We start from the raw sequence: 19,644 nt of genomic DNA, 5'->3' as shown, positions 1-19,644 counted from the left end.
ACGCCCCGGCCCTGCCCTTGCCTGTCAGTCGCTGGGGGCTGACATAGACCCGGCCCTGCCCGCCGCCCCGTGCCCGGCTCCTTCCAGTCGCTTCTTGTGCCCCTGTGGTGCTCCTCTTGCGCTCTTCGGGCTCCTAAACCAGCAGCAAAGCAGGCCTACCAGAAGGAAGCGGTTTCTTCTGGAGGGCCAGCTCCCCTCATGGCTCGCTGCAGGACCCGACAAGCCTTTCCAGCCGGGGAGGCGGTGGGAGGGCAGACTGAAGGGGACGGAGGGGTCTCGGGGCACATAGCAGCACCCACCTGGGCTGGCATGAAAGACCAGGGAGCCAAGCTGGCGGTAGTGTCTGGGCTTGCCCTCGGAAGCATCTGAAGATGCCATTTGAAGATGGGTCGACAGCCTTACTTAAAAATTAGGGAAGCGGTGTTTCTCTTCTTTCAACAGGCTAAAAAATCAGAATGATTGATAGTTACTCATCTGCTTTTTCAAGTCTTACAACTAGGAAAAGCGTTTAAGTCATTAACAGGCAATTGAAGTTTTAAGATGAGTCTTCCACAGCTTTTCTGTAAAGGATAGGCACCATATTTCAGTTTCTGACCTGGTATTTCATTTATCATCCCAGAGTTCTCAAAAGTAACTCCTAATGATTTTGTAATTTAATGACACATTTTCATGCATACTACTGCTCTACCTGACATTTCCAGTTTTTCCACACGCAGACACAGCCTACCCACATAAAGCTTTTCAGCATCCTTGGGGTTTTCTGGATTTTTTCCTAACAGTGATACCAGTCTCTCACCATGCATTGACACAGGCCTGTAGCTGAATCTATCCAGTCTCAGACAACAAATTGTAATAATGGGGAATTCAAATGCATCTCTGAAAGCTTTTATATTAACATTAAAATTCATATTTAAATAGAATTACCAAAACGTGTTTCTCTTGATAAAACTGTTGGTGACTGAGGAATTTTCTGTATTTTATCACATCCTTAGGAATATGTTGAGAGATTAATGTATAGAATGGTTTTATTCAGTAGAGTGGCTAAAACTTCAGAGTGCAAAAGTCAAATGCAGTTTTATTATACTTTATATTACAGCAGTGTTTCCAAAATGTCACGGTATATTAATCTTAGTGTTCTAAACCTTACGTCTATGTCCTCTATTTGTCCTATTCCTTGTCATTTTTTTTCTTTGTTCCTAACTGTATGTCTGTTTTGATTCTCAGTAGAGCCATTGCACACCAAATAGTACATTTATAGGAGTGGGGCAGAAACTAGGGGGAAAGATAGACGGAGATCCCTTATCTAAGCTTATATTTAGAACAGGACTAAACAAAAGATTTATTACTATTACATTTACATTTTTCAAAAGCTAATCTAAACATAGGATTATGTCTCCTAGTTAGAAATGCTGCTTGGGTTTACATTTCAAAAAACTGTTCTGGTAACTGATGTTATCAACCTTTTGAGTGGGAAAAAAACCCCTAAGGGTCAGTAAAGATAAAAACTTAGTATTAAATTTAAATTACCTATTTAAAATTCAGTATTGAGGAAGGGAAAGAAAGGGAAGATTGTGTTTAGGGAAGTTTATTTTTAATGATTTTGTAGCTTTGATTGATTTTGTCTTCTGTTAAATTGGAGCATGACTTTCCACCTGCACAAAGCAACAATATGACATTCACTTAGGAAGACACAAAATCTATAACAGGCAGAGAAAAGCAAAAATATTTCCAATTTGCTAGTAAGTAGCTGAAAATCAGAAAAGTAGAAAAATCATGGAGGTGTGAAACCTGTAAAATCTAGACATACTAAAAATCCCACTAGTCCCAGCAAAACTATAGGGTAGTATTACGAATTAAGTTTTTGATATGCTGCAGGAACATGAAAATTCTAGTAAGGAACATGATGGGTGTCACTAAAGCCAGATCCTTAAAACGGGACTTTGATACCTACTGTGGGACCTAGGCAGACTTTAGGCATCATGCTGCTTACTGCTGTGTTTCATCCTGAGGAAAATAATTGTACTGGGTAGAAACCTGTGTATTGGTTGTTATCAGCTACTGCCCAGTTTTATAGAAGTTATAAATCTGCTGGTAGGTGGATTTAGTACAAGCATGTAGATGATTATGTGATCCCACACGGTGCCCATATCTGCTTCCAGCAATAGGTACTTGATTGATTCCCAGTTAGAGCCTGACACTTCCCTGCTGGCCCCAGCCACAGCCTCTCTGGCCTCATTTCCCACCCGCTAGCTCCCCTGCTCTGTACCAGGCAGGGGCTTCCAGAAACTGATTTTTGCCTTCCACACTGAAGGTGTTTCCATTCCTATGTACAGTAATAGTACAGCCACATGGCTGACAAGAAGTATAGGAAATAGGCCCTTAGAGTCTAGAGTTAAGTGGGATACAGAAGGATATGACTTCTTAAACTGCAATTCTGCATTGCAGGGGGGACCTTTATTATCTTTGGGAAATATGACTAAGGACATACAGAAATAATACTGAAAATAAAGCTAGCTACATTTTTCCATAAGTCTTTAATACCAACAGAGACCATAGTAATCAAAAGTCTCCGAAGTTTGTCCTAGGCCTAACTCAGGATATATCATGCCTAATTCAGTCAGCCAGTTTGTTTAGCAGTGGTCTCAGACTTTTTTCCTGCTACATTCCAGGGTACATTCTGCGTCTCTATCCCAACTCCAGCTAGAAATCTCTAATGCAGCATTTCTTAAACTGAGCAGGGGGAGGGGAAATACCATCATGAAGCACGTTTGCAGTTGGGGAAGAAGCAGCACTTTGTTGTGGAGCCACTGCAAGTGGAAAGATCAGTGTGTTCAGGAGGAAGTGTTTCAGACAGAAGCAAGAGCATGGATGGCAAGGGAAGGGGCCAAATACACACAGAGCGGGAGCAAAAGGAGATGCTGAACTGATCCAGCATTGTCAGCGAGCTCTTGCTGAGGAGCAACATTCTAATGTGGTCATTTCTATCAGATGTGCTTCCTCTGCTTGTGTTCAGCGCTGTTGGTTTCTTCTGTTGGAGCCTGACAGCCTTTGGCCCTAGCCATAACTCCTCTGGCATTTCCCCCGCCCTCCTTTTAGCTCCCTAGTAACATCTCTGTTTAAATATGTTTATTCCCCTCAGTTTGAGAATGTTTGATTTAGAAATACCCTAATTCTGTGCACTCAGGCTAGACTACTTTTAGTACAGAGATTGTTAGAGAGGGTAGGAACTGTGAAACAGGCCTCAGTTTTTCAAGAAGTCTAGAGAAGGTACAAGAAAAAGAAGGGAAGATAGAAAAAGTAGTTACTTACAAATGAAAGCCTAGCAAGCTTAAAATAAAAATACTGAGTTTTATTGTTTTAGCCAAGGTGATATGTATCAGATTCCAATAATGCTACAAAGAAAAGAAACGTCATTAAAACCTTTTTATTCAAAGTTTCATATTTGTCTGTTTATTGTCCAAATAACTGTCCTGTAGTGTTAAATAAATATTCGTCAACCCCAGCTTGTCAAGAAGTAATCAAGGCCCTGTAATCATACAGAGTAATTCAGCCCATTACTGCATGGAATAACAAGTATGCCAATCATAGGTTATAAAGCATCTGGGCAAGACTCTCTTTTACTTAACATTTATAATTCAGAGTGTCTGCTTGATTAAGCAACATCTTTCCACAGCCGGTGATTGAATTTTCTCAGAAATGTTGCTGATGATGAATAAAGCTATCCTAGTGAAAGGTCATGATTCTAGTGGTTTGATTAAAATAAATCACGCAGAGATTGAATTAAGTAGAGGGTGTTTAGTATACATATTTACATTTCCAAAGACTCCTTTCTTCTCATGTTATGATATCATAGTTGGAAATACATTCTCTTGCCACTGAGTGGAGCTCCTTACATATTTATTAGTACATTAACAACCTAGCTGAGAGTTTCTACTCACTGGTGACTTACTGGTGGTTATTTCAGCTTGTACCTGGCAGCTTTATGGACATAGCATTCAAGAAGTTACCAGATGCTTAATTCTCTAAAATGAATTGGCTAAACAGGTGAATGGAAATCTCCAGGTGCCACAAGAGACAGCAGCAGGGCAGCCCCTTTGTTAGCAGACCTTGAATATGAGTTATTTTAATGTATTGTGAAACATTCAGTGTAATCTGTAGGGACATTGATGGTCTCTACCTCTGTTAAGGTTTTTTTGGAGAAATGTCGCCTACTAATTTGTACAGTTAATTTAGGGGGGGAATGAGGAAGGAATAGCTGTTTGCTGAAGGGTGATGTGTTACAGATGCTGCATGCAGATATGTGAGAGCAACTGCAGAGCATGTTGCTATGTTTTCACCAGGGGAATAATTACAACTGAGTGCCAGCCTTGAGCAGTCAGTTATCACTGAGTAACAAGATGAAAGATAAAAGGCAGATGTAATCATATTTCACAAATAATAGAACAGTGTGCTTCAAGTCAAGGAGTCCTTTCTAGATCAGCCTTTCACAGCAGGTGACCATATTTTTTTCCAGTTGCATTCAACATCTTGTAACGTAGAGCTAGGGAATGTGAGTGCTGGACCACAGGCACTCTTCTTTTTGGTGTGCATGGTAGTATAGTTTGTATGTGTGAATAGAGGCCAAGGGGATTGGACTGGGAAATGGGCTGTAGAGGAACAGGGAAGAGTGTGAAGAGGAGTTTGAGACAGAAGCAAAGAAGAGAAGAGAAGTGGTTTAGTAGGATAACTATAACACATGGAAGCTGGATAGGATGGGAAATAGGAGACTTACCTCAGAGTCCAATTGTGTGCCTCATAGTGGGATTTGTACATTTTTTCCTGTCTTTTCAGGTGAGGTCAGATGTAAGATCACTTCTTTAATCACCATCTTAGCATTAGGATCTCAGAAGGATTTACTCTTTTGAGAAGAATATTGTTTCTAACATTGTCTACATTCAAGTTAGACCATCAGGAGCCTTTCCGTCTGTCTGGAGGGCAGGGATCAGGCACATTCAGAGCGTGCACCAACCACAGAGTGATGAAACCAATGAGAAATACTAAATATTGTTTTATCTCTGCTATAATAGTTTCTCTGTTCCTCAGTCTTCAGGTCCCATTATGTCTTTTGAAAGGAAAAAGTTGGTAGTGCTGGCCAGATAGAGAGGAGAGTGATAAGAAAAAGAAAGGACAAACTTTAAGTAGCCAGTGTTTTCACTGGAAGGCTGAGCCACTGCAAAACCAAAGGGACGACAGTTGAAGAAATTATTAAAAACAAATCAAAGAAAAGGAAATGCTTCCCCAGTTTCTACCCAAATGTTCTCGGAATATACTGTTGCTAAAGTTAACCCTCAGAAAATAAAGGAATGTAGAGTAAATATACACATATTCAGGGTTTAGGCTGAAAGATGTAAAGACATAGTTGGGGAAGCCCAGACAGGATCAATGTCGGGAACTCACCTGGAGAGGAAAATATAGGGTGCATGTGTTCCAAAATCCTGTCCTAGGACTGTGCTCAGTCAATCCATTTAACAGTACAGAATGTTGCAGTAAACCAATGCATATGATATGCCTTTATAGAAGGAACAAAGGTCAATGAACAGCATTATAGCAGCTCACACAAGGCTTGGTGGGATAGGCGATCTTGCAGTGTTAATAGGGAAGATGGGAATGGGAAATGGAAAGAAAGAGATACACAAGTCTGTTCCCATGCTTAGAGTTCTTGTAACAAAGACAAAACAGCTAAGTTATAGGTATTATGGGTGCTAATTTCTGGCTGAAATAAGCCATTTTTTATTTTCTTTCTCAGCAACGTTGCTCTCTAGACCATTAAAAGCATGACTGCGCTGTAAAGGAGGAGACATAGGTGTAACATAATATTCTTTTCCCACCACTTTTCAAGCCTCATATTGGAACCACTTGATAATTCAGGCTAGCTAAATAAGTATTTACCTCTGCAAAAATAATTTCAATTCATAATAAAAATGAATCCGATTGTAAAAGCTTTGCTAAAAGAGAATTAAAATTGTCTGGCAGTTCACTTGCTTTCCAGGAAACAGTTTAGCAAAATTCTTATTCTCTAAGTATCATCACATCTGTAATACCTCTCTATGAGATTACTGTACTGCAAGAAACAGTAATACAAATTTTCAGGAACAAGCTTTAGCTGAGTTAATTCATAATTGTAGGCCGCTTTGATGTATTCACTTTGAAGATGTTCTTCACAGTGCAAGATGTCTATACTTACTCTTCTAAAAGGCTAAAGTAGTTCAAACATCAGCCTCTGAAAATCAGCCATAGCAGACAGCCTTGGTCCTACTAACCTAGAAGTACTTAAGCTGATTGGACACATACAAGTCCATGGGACCAGACAGAACCCTTCCAAGAGTGCCAAGGGAGCAAGTCAGTGCTGTTGCACGGCTGCTCTCTATCACTTTTAGAAGTCATGGGGATCGGGGCAGACTCTTCATAACTGGAAAAAGGTAAACACACCCATCTTCAAGGACAAGAGAAGGATACAAGGAACTGTGGGCCAGTCAGCCTCATCTGTGTTCCTGGGAAAGCTATAGAGCCATTTCCAGACCAATGACAAATTATGCCTGACCAACCATATTGACTTCTAATGTGAGGTAGCTGTCTGTGTAGATGAGGGGAGAGCGATGGATGCTACGTACCTTGACTTTAGCAAGGCTTCTGATACAGACTCTTACAGTATCCTTAGAGCCAAAATGATAATAACTAAGTAGAAAGGTGGGTGGAAAATCAGCTGGAGTGCTGGGCTCAAGGGATTGTGATCACTAGTACAAGTTGAGCTGGTAACTGGTTACCAGCGGCATCCTTCAGTAATCATTGTTGTGGCCAGTAACATGTAATGTCTTTGTTAACAATCTGGATGATGGGATAGAGTGCACTTTCAGCAAATTTGCAAATGATCCTACATGAAGGATCCCAAGGGGGAGAGCAGGGCTGTTGAAGGCTGGAGAAATGGGCTGCAGGGAACCTCATGAAGTTCAGCAAAGGCAAGTGCAAAGTCCTGCACTTTGGGTACTGTTTTCATTCAGGCATAAGAAGATAAAGCAAAGGTGGAGGACCTCATTGTTATGTATATCCTATAAAAGGATGTAAAGAAAACAGAGGCAGATTATTCTCAGAGGTGCACAGTGGAAGGATGAGAAGCTATGGACACAAGTTGGAATATGGGAAATTCCAAGTAAATGTAAGCAAAAAAAAAAAAAATTCACCACGACAGTGATCAAATGCTGGAAGAGGTGACCAGAGAGTCGGTGGTGGAATCTCCTGTCTTGGAGATACTCAAAACTTGGCTGTACAAGTCCCTGAGCAACCTGATATACATTGTCCCTCCTTTGAGTAGCAGGTTGGATGTTAACTCTGGAGTTTCCTTTCAGCCTATGTGATTTTATGTGTTTCCTTTGAATGATGATTTCTTATGTCTACACTACTCATATTTGCCCTCAGCCTTTGAAGATGAGTCAGAATAGCTTCCAGAATTGTCATGTTGTTTAAGGCAAAACATTATGTCTTAAAGGACTGACAGGAGTCACCTATACGTACTTTATATTCAAGCGTTGACATGATTCCTCAGAAGCACATCCTGCTCCACTGCTATATTTTACAAGTCCTTCACCTTCATGCACAGGATGCCATCTAACATATGCTTCTTATGCATTATTGAGTCTATATATCAGAGACACAATGCTGACTGATGCACGATTGCTGTAACTCAGCACCAAATTGGATCATTCAAAAGACTCATACATCTGCTTCCTTTAGTCACCCAACCAGACATGGCAGGGAGAAGATCAGTGATACTCCTTAAATGACCTCCTTACATTGCAATAATGCCAAGCTAGTGCAGCAAATGCTTCCAGCAATGAAAAGAGCTAGACCAAATGCAAAGAACGCAGTGAAATTTATTTATACAATCCATGGCAGTTATCCAGACCTCTACAGGGCAGCAGATACAGAATTAAATTTATGTCGGCATGTACTGTATTTTTTTTTCCTTGTTTTTAGAGGTATAAGCTTTGCTGAATTCAACAGTTTGAAAAAAAAGAAGGTAAACTGGGTAACAAGAGTCAGGCTTGTTGATAAGCCTTTTCTAATCACTTTTTGAACAATCATGCAGATTTTCTTCAGATTCTGTTTTTTAGCAGAAACTTGCAAGTCCAGTTGTTATACCATTAATATTAGTGGTACAGGGCCAGGATGTAAAATGCTCTAATCTCTGGTAAATAAAGCTTAGTTTGTAACTTGACTGTAAGCCTCTCTTCACTAGGCAACATGACATTTGCTGGTTTATCAGAGCAAGTTGTGCATTGCAGAGAACTAGAACACAGCAATGTTGTTCTGCTACTACTTGTACAATAAATTAGATTTGAAAAAGCAGATTTTTTTTTTAAATGGAAAGTACTATGTAATAGACTGTCTTTCCCTTTTAGGACACACCAGAAAAATAGGTGAACTTGAAAATAGAGGATAGCAAGAAAAAGATAAGAGAGACTACTTATATGCAACATATATTTGTGTTATTTAGAAAAATTACTAGATACAATTTCTGTGCATAGACAGCAATTCATAAGATTATCTCTGCCCTAATGGCATAAAAACACCAACTTTTAAACAAATATTATTACTCTTCTGAGATTACAGAATATGTTCCATTTCAAAACAACTTTAAGCTACTTTTGTCTCTGGACTGAATCCACTAATGTCATTGGTATTAGATCATGGATTAATTTGACTCATGGTATTATGCTTGGAGTAACTACAGTTGTGGGGTTTTGGTTTTTTGCCAGGATCAAACTTTGAAAGAAATTAATAGCACTGATGGTAGAAGACAGTGACTGTGCTTATACAAGTATGAGACATGACAAGGAGATTTGCAAAGGTTTCCATTCTACTGAGATTTTGAGGAGCAAAGATCATTGTCCCAAGATGCATAACAATTATATAACTCCAAGGAACTGAAAATATGTAATGATGGAGTGAGTAAAAAAGATAGGAAGTACCATCATTATTCTTGAGTAGAAGTTTGCTCACGAGGCTTATTCAAATATTTGGAAATTCATTAGTGCAAGGAAGATACTTGCCAGTTGGGTTTCTGTGAGACTTCCACGTTTGGTGCTGCACATCATGTAATCGTGCCATGCGAAATACAGACTAGGGTTCCAAAAAGTGTCATTATTGTTTCTTTCTTTTTGTTTCTTGATGGTGACACAGGAACAGCTTCCCAAGCTGGAGGGAGGTGTTTGTTCATCTCACAGTCATGTCCAAGCTAGTCGGTACTAGTAACCAGTCATCTGCAATCACTACAGGATGCTAAAAACAAGAATCTTATTTGCATGTGAATGTCGGTGTGACCCAGGTTTTATATAACATTTAAGGTAGATGTATGGATAGCTTTATAGGAAGGAGCAGTTTAGATTTAGGCTAGAAGTGGCTGGCTGTCAGGCTGGATAAAAATAGAAGGAGAAATAATCTTTAGACACCTGTACTGCTTGATTCCAGGTGAAACCATCATCTTTGTGGAACCATCATCTTTGCTTATGCAGTTACAGGTTCATCAGCTGACTGAGCGTGAACCAGGAAGAAGTCACAAGTTCCCAAGATGGCTAGATACCTTCACACCCATCAAGAGCCTTTGAAGTTTAACAACAAAGCCTAACTCTAAGGGCATAACTATAGGACCATGTAAAGAAAAATCATTAACTAGTTAATCTTAGGCCTTATCTGGAAAATACTCTATTTCTATGGAAACTGAGTACTTGGCTCTGAACGCCAGAGCATATCGTAGGAACTCATTGTAAGAGTATTGAAGCAAAGAGAGGTATCCAGTTATGTGTCAGCTAGAATAGCATTCTCTAGTTGTTCCACTTGTCAATTCCCCCCTGGTTTTATGCCTAATCCCTTGCTTCAGTTTTTGTCCTTGTGTTTCACAGACTTGGATTGCCCCATCTTTGTGGGGGCAGTAAATCCAAAGGAAGCAGTGTATTCAGGCATCTCAGAGACATTGCCTGAGATTGCTGGGGCACTCTTGGTTTGCTAAAGTACAGTGGACCAGTGTGGGAATATTATCAAGTGCAGGCTTTTGGGAAGTAATTTTTCTGGCAGACAAAAAAAAGTCATTTTACAGAACTGGTAACACTCTACAGCTCCTGCAAATCCCTTGAACGTTGTGACCACCTAAGAGTTGACAGCTGCAAACAGATTACAGACAAAACCCCATATCTCACTAGCATATCTGGTGACTTCAGCTAGTCTATTTACTAAAAATAATTAATGTGAATATAGTATTATAACCAATAATATGCATCTAGTATCTCACCTATTCAAGGCATTGAACGAAAAAACGTATGTGAAGTAAGAAATGGGAGCAGAATTTGGAAACTAGTAACTGGTAACCTTCAGGAATGATAGGAGTAATTTAACTTACCATGTTACATTGTAGTGTATCAGCCAAAAAAAAAAAATCTATTAAAAATCTGCCCAGTGCCTAGGAATGGGCTGTTACTACAGCTGGCGAGAGCTACAGAGATTTCCATCTGTGGATCATTCATCAAATCTGTCCCAACTTGAAAGACCAAAACCTGCTATCAGTTAGCTTGTCACCTTAAAAAAAAATCAAAAGTACTAGAAAGCCCTTTTGTTGACAGCATCACGTGAGAGGCCAAAGGCAGTTTAATCCTATCATCTGAACAACTTCCCTTCTTGTGAGAGTTAAAATACATTGGTGGAAAAGTATAAAGTTATGTATTAGTACATTCATTTCATTCTACTGAAAAATGGATTTATTCTATATATTCCATTAAACAACTGTCAGATCACCATCTTATCTGTCAGATCACCAGCACTTATAGGCACTGCTGACTGTAGCTGAGTGTGAATTGGTTGCCTGGAAGTGAAATACTTTGTTCACTGTGATAACTGAAGTAACCCCTACCCTCCTGAAGGCCTTAGGCTTTTGCCCTGTGGCTCCTAACCAGGCTTTGATGCCTCTCTTTGCTTTTTCTGATACCTGTCTCTTCTGCCTCTTATCATCTCCTCCATTAAAGCCACAGCTAGTTTGCTGGACATTTTTATCCTTATTGCTTTACAAATGTTTTGCTAACTAAATTTATGTATTCCCTTCACTTGTTTTCCACCTCAGAACTTGATGACAATGCAGAAGACTCCAGATGAAAGCTGCTTTTGTGGCTTTCTGTGCAAGCTTTCAATTCACTGTGCGTGAGTCTCTCGGTCTCAGGAGTGCCAGCTGCCGGTTTGATTCCACTTGCGAAACTGGGAATTGAAGTGCTTGAAGGGATGTGAGTTTGAGTGGAAACAAAGTTACTAGGTGTTTGTTCAGACCTATAATGTGAATGAGGAGATAAAACCAAACATACCGCTTTCATATACTCTTGATCTGACTGCAAGTACCATGGAAAACAGTGATAGGAAGCACAAAGGTTTCAGGAATAAAACCTATATTAATTCCTTTGCTGAGAATCTTTATACTTCTAGGAAAAAAGCAATGCTATGCTTTTACCTCAATAGATGTTACTGGAAATAGCTCAAATTCCACATCCAGATACCACATGACTTGGCCTTAAGCTTGTAGTTACAAAATTTTTTACAAGTAGGTCCGTACTTGTATAATGCCTTAAACCAAAAGCCAAACTGCCAACCCTAGACTTTCAAGTCTATATATGGATTGTTTTCACAAAACAAGTTAAATGAGTCTAAAATGACTTTTCAAATATTTTCCAGATAACTAAATTTAGCTTTTAAAAAACATCTTCACTAGCAAATGTAGGTAAAATACTTTTGCTTTGAGATCTGGGTTCATTGAACTCTCCCAAAGTCCTAACACATGCATGAGCCAAAAAACCCCATGAAACAACAGTTCACACAAACTCCTGAGAACCAAATCAGCTGACTCTGGCAGAGCACAAATGTTTTTAAACTCATTTCAGCTTCTTTTATGAAGATAATCCAAGCAGTACCAACTTGCTCATTCCACAAACATCTTTTCTGCTTCTCCCAGGATAAAATGATAACATAGGAGTCAAAGACTTGCAGTGTCGCAGAGTCACGGCCTAGATTTTTTGTACCATGGCAACAGATCTGCAAGAGAGCAAATATTTGCTTTATAATATGGAAAATTATGTTGGAAAATAACAGAAATCATAATCTTTTTTAACTAGTCACAGTATTTTAGAGAAGGCTGGAATGCCCTGTCTCTAATGTAAATGTACAGTACTCCATTTAACATACTTCTTTTATTTATTCTGTCTTAATACTCAGCTGCTGCCTTTGAGAGGATAATAAAATTAGTTTTTATGCCCCCATACAAACATGCACATACAATGTAATGTATTGTGACTGATTTACTTTTTTTAGAGAAGCTAAAAAAGGAGAAATACACAAGAGCACCCTTGTTTGAATAAATACTGGGCCGTCTGTATGGAATAACAATTATATGCTGAAGCTAGAGCAGATGTATGGGTGTGAATCACATAAGGGTAGGTTGGGGAATTATAATCAGCCAAACAGACGTAGGAATCAATCAGCAGTGGAAATTTTTCTGTGGTCAAACAGCAGATTTTTCTAACTACTATGGGGCAAGATAGGGAAAGTGATTTTCAGCCCATGTTCTGCTGCAAGTCTAGTGTGGAAGTTCCCAAAGTGTAGGACATGCATTTGTGGTACAGAAATGCAAAATGAAACGAGAACTGGCACTGCCATTGGCAGCCACCATTAGGACTGCTGAAGAAAGGTTTGAAGACTTCTTATTTAGTACTCTGCAAGAAGAACAACTCTGTAGTTAAGACTAGAGATGTGAATGCTATTTTTTCCTGGTTTTGCCATACACTCTGACCTAGGTCAGACTTGGACTGATTTGCACCACCACTGAGTATCCAACTGTTACTGTAGTCAGTAGGAGTCAATAAAAGTCACCTTCTTTGAAGGAAGAGGTCAGCTTCTGTGTTACAAATCATGCAATATAATGGTATGTCTGCATTGACATTTGTGATGTTCCTCTGATACTTTCATATACAGACTAGTCTCAAAGCACTGTTTAAAACAAATGTCATTTGCCTACTTTTCTTCATGATTTCTGCATTATCATACAAAAATTTCATTCAATGAGATCATTCAATGTCTTTCCCAGTGTTTATTACCTACTTACTCTCTTACTTGTAAAACAGCTTTACCTGAATCATCAACATAGGCACACTCCCAAAGAGAGTTAACCAGGAAAAGTCATGCTGAAAATTTTGTGTTCTATCAAGTCCTTTCTTCTCTCCTATTTGTTTTGCATTTCACATCGTGTCATGTATCTTGCATTAGACTGTTGGAAATGAACAAAGGCATCTGTAAGCTAGGGGTTCTAAAGCACCCTCTAAAAACCTGCCAGAAGCATCTTCCATCAACTTCAAGTAGTAAGCAAATGGGCTTGTTAACTTCATTCTTTGTTGTTAACCTGAGATACAGATGGTCTAGGAGGACTGAGAAAACGGGCAGGTAGTAGTGATTATACAATATTACTATTTGACAATTGGGTGGCATTTATTTAGTGAGTCAGCGAGGTTTTTTTGTCCACCTGCCTAAGATGTCTGCTGATTAAGAAAAGTAATTTTAGCTAGGTGCTTTGTGAGCAGTCTCAGCTGAGAGTTAAGACATAAAGGCAAAGGAACAGAAGCAAAGTCATTGCTAGGGCACTGCGGGGAATGCGGAGTCTTGCTGTCGCTGCTTTTGCTGCTCTCATACCTGCTCTGAGTGGAGATGACAGTAATGTTTGTCATTTCATCACAAATGCATTAATCTACCAAAGGTAAAGGGCTTATATTATATTATACTCAGTTCAGGATTGAAGGAAGTTTCTCCACTATTATCCCCGCTACAGAAATTCCATGTGCTTTAGCTGCTTCCCAAAAGGCAACGAGCTGGTCCTGGCAGTTAAGTGTTTTCTAGCCCCTGAATTAAAATAATTCAAAATAATTTGGAAAATGTATGATATTCCAGATTTTTAAACAACTTGTAAAAGAAATACGAGTATTTTCCAATAAGCTTGGATATGGTTATGGAACCAGTGACCAAAAAATCAAGCCTTTCTATTTCTAGTGATAACTGAAATGTGTCCAGACTTGCTTCCAGTCAAGACAGTGGGTGTTTGTACGATGATTTTAGTGAAAGTAGATTGGGCACTTAATTATTTTTCCACAATCTTTCTCAGGTAGACTAGATTAAACACTATGTAGAACTTAGTTAATTGAAGAAAAGATGGCTTATTAAAAGCAGAAAACAAACCTACTGATTTATCATTTTGCTTAAAGATTTAAGAAGATTGCCTGTCTGAATATGCCTGAAGTTTGGGTTTGGTTTTTTTGCAGGTGCAAGAAGCCACCATCAGAATATATACCATCCCCTCTATAGACCTTTTTTTGCAGAAACTAGGGATCTTTTCTTCCAGAAGTATGAGAAACTCATCTGGTAAATGTATACATACGGAAATAATTACAAAGCGGGACAGTGGCACACTAGGGAGAAGATGTACGGTAGTTGAATTGATAGTTGATACAAAGAGCTTTAAGACAACTGAAGAATTTGAGACAGACTCTTTAGTAGGGCCTGTTGCAATAGGACAAGGGGTAATGGTTTTACACTAAAAGAGGATAGATTCAGGCTAACTATAAGGAAGAAATTTTTTAGTATGAGGGTGGTGAAACACTGGAACAGGTTGCCCAGACAGGTGGTAGGTGCCCCATCCCTGGAAGCATTCAAGGCCAGGTTGGACGGGGCTCTGAGCAACCTGATCTAGTTGAAGATGTCCCTGCTCATTGAAGGGGGTTGGACTAGATGGCCTTTAAAGGTCCCTTCCAACCCAAACCATTCTATGATTCTGTGGTTCTATGATAAGAAGTTACAGTGGATTTATACCACCATGGAATGCATTTTCAGTTTATGTCCAGCTTTTCTTCTTTTGTTAGAAGAAATGAAAGGCACACAGCATCTCTATTTCAAATAACATTTTTTGCAAAGCTAGGTCACCTAGTGCCACTTCTCATTTAAGCAGAACTCTTAGCTTTTTTTCCTGTTGTACTAACCGTGTAATCCAACCACAGCAGTGATATCCGGGGTGACTATCTATCCTATTTTACAGGCAATATCAGCCAAGTAGGAGTGGCACTCCCAGGGGACAGAGGATTCCCACCTCTCTGAGCTAGTTTTACACATACATGAACCTCTCATATTTGAGCTCCAAAACATGACAACCTGCAAAACCAGCCTGGCATGTCTTCTGGCTGCTGAAGAAACATGTATTTATTAATGGAAATGATGAGCTTCCTCCACACAAATAAGACCACCATGAATTTCATGAAAGCAATAGGAGAGTCAGAATAACAATGGATACTGGAAGCCTCCCCGTTTATTGCACTATTTCATCCTCCTATTTTTAGACAAAAATCATTGTCAAGAAACAGTAAGGCTTGCAAATGTTCCTGCAGCTGTATTAACTGGATATTAGCAAGATACAAAGAGACTACCAATGATGCAAAGAAAGGGCAAGACTTTCTTGTGGCACTGGATAGAAACTGTATGTGAATGTCCAGTCTTTTGATAGCATTTTGATGGCATGTCTGACCATCGATGCAGAAAAACTGTTTACATCACAAAGTGGAACAGGAATAATGTACGATTTGGCCACTCAGTCATTCCTATCAAAAGCATTGAGAGATCAGTAAGGAGCAAGAAGTCCTTTTCTGCCAAGTTGTCCTAGACAGAAATCCTACTTCAGTAGATATATGATACCACTTGGGAAAATTGAGTGATATCAACCATACATCAGGTATAATCATTTGGATATATAGTTTTCCACAGAAAAATTCAGCATCAAAAATTCCATAGTATTTAATGCTTGAATGAGGAACCAGTTATTCACATTAATGGTGTGGCATGCCAAAATAACAGTAGCTGCCTCCCAGAGCTGACCTATGTAGTTAGAATATATTTTCTCCCTTCCATCCAGATGTTAATGTGATCAGAAATATCAGCCTATTCATTAGCTCATAGGCAGCGTGGCAAAAACTCATCCTTAAACTTGATTCCATTTCCCTGTATCCTGTCAGAAGAGATCCTGACTACAGTAGCCCATCAGCTACAGAGGTTGTCCAAAGGTAAAGACAACACCAGGGCTTCTACTGTTGAAGAATGCAGCAGTCTAATTTTCAGGGGGATTAAGAGCTGCAGCTATTCCACATCATTCCTCTACACTGATCTTTGTTAGCTTCAGGTCTACTCTGGCTGCAAATTTGAGGGTCAGATCCAAATCTTCAAAGCCATCACCAAGTTTTAATCTATTCCTATTGGCAGGGCATCACTATCTGCACTACAGCTACAGAGCTGCATCCTTTTCAGAAAAGCAGCTCAGAGGGTCCAAGACAAAGTACACTAAGGGTGAATGAAGACAGAGAGTTTGGTAGAGGGTCTTCACTACTGAGTAATCTCCTCAAGGAGGTTACACACTCATCAGTCCTGAACCATAAAACCACTCTTCATATCCTTTCCAAAGTTACCTGTCTTGTAGAATGTTTCCCTCGTCTTTATGGTACAAAATAATTTGTTTTATATCAGAAATGTGGAACTGTAAACTAAGATTACTGAGATTTATTTACAATCTAGAATGAACAAACCTACAATCATTGAAAAGTTCTTACACAAAAATAAAAAAAAATACGCTGCTCATTTTGAGATCCTTATGACATCCTGGACTGCAACTTTGGAGTTTGACATTTGGAAAGAGATGCAGTTAGTTCCCAGATTGGAGCGATTTTAGATACACCTCCAGACCTTGCAAAAGACTTTTTTCCACTAGAACTAAGTTGGTTCAAATTATAAAGTAAATCTTTCCTAACAGAGAAAGATTCATGTTATATATTCCACTCCCTTCAGAAATAGCCTTTTCTGCTTTTCCATGTATCCTGATGGAGATAATCCCCTGCAGCTGCTGATTCATGCTGAGATTGCTCAAGCAACGGTTTGATGCGAGATTAACATTTGCAATAGAGTGCCTACCATTGTGTGAAGGGACTGTTGCAGAAAACTAGATTTCTCTTTCCTTTATAAGCAATCAGCTGTGTTCCAGGTGGTGAGGCAATGCTAGGAATCAGGTACCAGCTTGAAGATCACCTGGTCTATATGGCAGCCTACAATTTGCTACAATTTTAGTGAGTAGGAGGAAAAAAAGGGGAAGTGTTAAGCAAAAACAATCGACAACCAACCCCCGCAACTCTTGTTGCATTTATTTTGCATTTATTTTTCTGCCTTGTAGTAGGCCAACAAGAGAACTCTGCCTGTTGATATTTGTATGATAGTTTAAGAGAGAAAGCAAAGACTGCCTTTTTTTTTCCCAATGGTTTTTGCTTTCATACCCACCCTCCTATTTGTCTAGCAACAGCAAAATAACACTACTAATTGCTGCAGCTTCCTTTTCCAATTTTCAGTATTTCATGTTTTTACTTGATACTTCAGATCTTGAAGAAGCTCAAACTTCACTTTTATAAAGTTATTGGGTCTCACTGAGAAAAAAAATATAATATGAACCCAAGTGCACCTTAAGGGCTCAGAGTTAGAGGGAAACTAAAAATATCTTCATTTAATATTTCACAGCTAGACTCCATAATTTGCGATGTTTACAACTAGCAATTTTGCCGGAGATTCTGTTCTAGATACCAAATTTTTCTGAGATAACTTTTTATAATTTAAATATAAAATGGTGTACCCTCAAAGACATTTCAAAGATTCCAGTTTTGTGATTCACTTGTGAAGGGAGTTATTTTCAATCTTTCCCATGATCTCAGTGTCATGGGATTTTTATTCTCTGGGAGCCATGATGACACAAATAACATTAACAATAACAAATGCATTATCCATTTTGAATTTAGGATAAAAAAGAAACTCACACTTCTGATAATTTCTTAGTGGGCAGCAGCTTTTCTTACCTGCTACTAGTACAAACCCAGCTGTCATCTGTTGTGGAAGGCTGCATAGGCTCACCTACATGTCAGTGGAACTGCAGTTTATTTTCACCTTTTTCTTGTGTTTTCCATGTAATTTGTTAAATCACATACTCTCTCTGCCTCATATAGCATCTGTAAAATGGGGTTCTTTAGGTTTTCTTCTATTTGACTATAAACAGATCGTTACCGTGGGACAGATTCTGTCATCTTTGCTCTTGTAGCAGAACACTTCGCAAACGAAAATAGTAGGAGTGAGAATGCACATTGAGTGTTTATCAAAAGGGGACCCTGAATTTGAAGCCTGTAGATGTATTCATTTATCTGCATATAATGAATAAAATTATTAATAAAGTGATAAAACTTTCAAATGGTGTGGAGGCTTATCCAGTGGGCAAATTCTAGATAATGCAGGACAGTTTGATTAGCGTACTAGCTGGTAGTTTCTCAGTGATTCAATGCATGTAGAAAGATAAATCCCTATCCCTTCAACACATTTCCCTCACTTCAGCCAGACTCTGTGTCCATTCTGTTTGTGCTTTGTGGTTAAACTAAGGACATCAGTGTCTTGGAATATCTCATATTAAACTGATATAGTAAAATAAATAACTTTTGAAAAGAACTATGAAGGCAATACCAGCGTGCCTACAAATGTCTGTCCTGTACCTCCTCCACCCTGGGCTCGGTGTGCTCGGTCCAGCCACTGTAAGATGTTCTGGTGAAGCGTGCCCTGTGTGCCACAGCATCGCAGAGTGCCGCAAGGTCACTTTGAACCCCCAGCTTCTTAATCTGCAACTGAAAATACTGCTTTTGTGTACAAGCTTCTGTTTCAACATTATCTCTTTGGAATTTGATTATCAAACACCTCTGCCTGTTCCAGATAGATCACACATTGTGTTTGGGAACCACCAGCTTGTGCTTCGTTGGGTAAAGTTCTTACTGTATCTCATGAATGGCTGTCCTGTGTTGAAAGAGGAACAACTAAGAAAATGTGGTGATATATATTGCTATTCATACTGTGTTTTGGCAAAGGATGTTAGAAATTAATAGTAGAATTTAACCCCCAAATTTATCATAGTAAGTACCTGAAATATAGACACCAGACCCGATATGAATTTTGCATGTGGTCTTTTCATTTATTTTTATAGCAGGAATAAATATTTAAAGGATGTTTGATATCTGTCTTTCTATTTCCTACAATGGAATGAGACAGATAATTGCTGTCTCCCAGTAAGTTTTGAATGTAGTTAAATGGTATTTGTAAGACACTGTAAGGTACATATATATGAGAACAAAATAGGATTGGTTTAATTTTTTTTAAATTTTTTGATCTACATTTGTTGCAAATGAATTTGATTTTTGTCTGGCCAAGAGAACACAGCCATACCTTATGTATATAAGCTATTTTTGTTATTTTGATACGTTTTTTCCTGTTTCAAAATGTGTCCAAATGAAGTTTTAATATTCTTGATGGGATCCTTATTTTCCCAGAAACTTTTTAGACTTTGAACAATTCAGTTTAAAGAATATGTTCTCAGGTATCTCTAGATTGGATTTGTGATTTTATTTTGGATACTGTTCTAGTTCACGCTCAACATGGTCCAGGATAATAAATCCTGATGCAAAAATGTGTGAAGATTCTAATACTGGT

The sequence above is a fragment of the Aquila chrysaetos genome, chromosome 17, assembly GCF_900496995.4.
Source record: "Aquila chrysaetos chrysaetos chromosome 17, bAquChr1.4, whole genome shotgun sequence".
In the NCBI taxonomy this organism is placed as follows: domain Eukaryota; kingdom Metazoa; phylum Chordata; class Aves; order Accipitriformes; family Accipitridae; genus Aquila; species Aquila chrysaetos.
The sequence above is the reverse complement of the archived record's forward strand: the minus strand, read 5'-3'. Positions refer to the sequence as shown.